At 37.4% G+C, this 1,867-nt stretch overlaps 1 long non-coding RNA gene across 1 annotated transcript; it reads right to left on the bottom strand.

Annotated features, from left to right (window-relative positions):
- Positions 1 to 302: 302 nt before the first annotated feature.
- Positions 303 to 944, bottom strand: LOC131244563 (uncharacterized). Its single transcript, XR_009170389.1, has 2 exons — positions 701 to 944; positions 303 to 457 (listed from the first exon to the last, which is right to left on the bottom strand). It is a non-coding gene; the product is annotated as an uncharacterized LOC131244563 (long non-coding RNA).
- Positions 945 to 1,867: the final 923 nt, after the last annotated feature.

Here is a 1,867-nt window from a genome sequence, read left to right as displayed (position 1 = left end):
ACAAGCATCATATAATTGTGCATGCTTTCTTAAAAGGCAATTTAATCTAAATCCTTCATTCTTAGTGACACAAACCATACTACATAAGGCCATAAATAAAATTTATTGCCTTCTGAAAAATCAAAGCTAATAGAAAAAAAAACATTCAATAATAAAAAATTAGAGGAAAGAAACAACTTCCTGAAAATCAACCAGTCTCCATGAAAAATAGAAAGAAAAAAAATAAAAAAATAAAAAATAAAAAATAAAAATAAAAGGAGCTTTGCAATGGACTAAAAATATCCTCAATCAAAAAATCCTAGCCAGTCAATGACTTTCCTGTAAATGTACAATTAAAATGGAAATATGACCAATAGGCTCAACACATAATATGTGATAGGAGGCAAGTATACTGATTAGATGGTTGGGATTGTTCAATGGAGGAGCCCTTCAGTTCATTCCCAATCCATATTGTGGCCTGCAAGATGAATCAAACAGATCTATGAACACCATACCTGTATAAATGTTGGCCTGAATGAAAACCCTGAGCATGCAGTTTTTCTATGAGGCTGGCATTTGAATCAAAAATTAGAATAGATTTCCACTCCATTAACTTCAATTTCAAGAATCATGTGCTCAAATCAAAACCCTAACCCTTATATCAACCCTGTTCGTGAATGCGCTTAATAGATTCAAACCCTTGTGCATGAAGATAGGTTACCGGGCTGTTGCAGTTGAGCGTAGCTACCAGTCCGATCGAGAGGAAGAGAGATCGACAGAAGGAGAGAGAGAGAGAGAGAGAGAGAGAGAGAGAGAGAGAGAGAGAGGCCTTTTAGGGTTGTCAACCTGTTGAGCCCACGAGAACGGCAGCGAGATTGAGAGAGAGGGAGAGAGGGAGAGAAAGAGGGCGAGGGAGAGGGAGAGGGCGAGCGAGAGAGAGAGGGAGAGGGCGAGTGAGGGCGAGAGGGATTTCCGGTTTTGGGCGCAAACAGAGTGAGAGAGAGAGGAATAGGGAGGGCCGCATATTCATTTTGGTGCGCGGCAGTGTTTTGAGCGCGCCCAATTTTTTTTAGCGTGGATTGGGTACCTACGTGGGGCCCACCATGATGTATATGGTTTATCCATTTCGTCCATTTATTTTTATAAATAAATTCACCAAATGATATTAAAAATGAGTTATATTGAAGGTCAAATTGGACCATGCCATAGGAATCATGTGTGATTTAATCTCTATTGTTTCCTACCCGTGTGGTCCACTTTAGCCTTTAATATACCTTATTTTTTTTAGGAAGATACCATAAAATTATATTTTAAAACAGATGGATGGATTAGATAGAACACATATATTGTGATGGGCCTCAAAAAGTCCCTTCCAGGACCATTCATTTCTAGTAGTGTACCAACTATAGTTTATATCCTTAGCTAAAATCCAACATGTTCTGTATCCTTTGTCATTTTTTTAGTAGTGTGTTTTTACTCTTCATACACGTTCATGTGGCCTTATGAATAGATTGGATTAAAAATAAACATATACGCCTACAAAGACATGAAATAAGGTAAAACACAAATATCAGCTTGATCTAAAACTTTCGTGGCCTTTAGAAGTTTTTAATGGTGGGGCCCAAGAGTGAGAGGTATATAAATATCAAGTGTACCACACCACATGAAAACAATAGTAATTAGATATCCATCATTAAAATCCTTGTAAGGCCCATTGAACAAGTTGGATGACAAATAAAAATCAGGCCATAGGAAGATTTCAATGGTTGAAATCATTATTCCCACTGTTACATGTGGTATGGTCCACTTGAGCTTTGGATATGCTTTAATTTTGGGCTTAACCACTAAAATGATCTGGAAAAATGGATTGATAGTGTGGATAAAACAC

This window comes from Magnolia sinica, chromosome 4 (genome assembly GCF_029962835.1).
Source record: "Magnolia sinica isolate HGM2019 chromosome 4, MsV1, whole genome shotgun sequence".
Classification (NCBI taxonomy): Eukaryota; Viridiplantae; Streptophyta; class Magnoliopsida; order Magnoliales; family Magnoliaceae; genus Magnolia; species Magnolia sinica.
The sequence above is the reverse complement of the archived record's forward strand: the minus strand, read 5'-3'. Positions and strand labels throughout refer to the sequence as shown.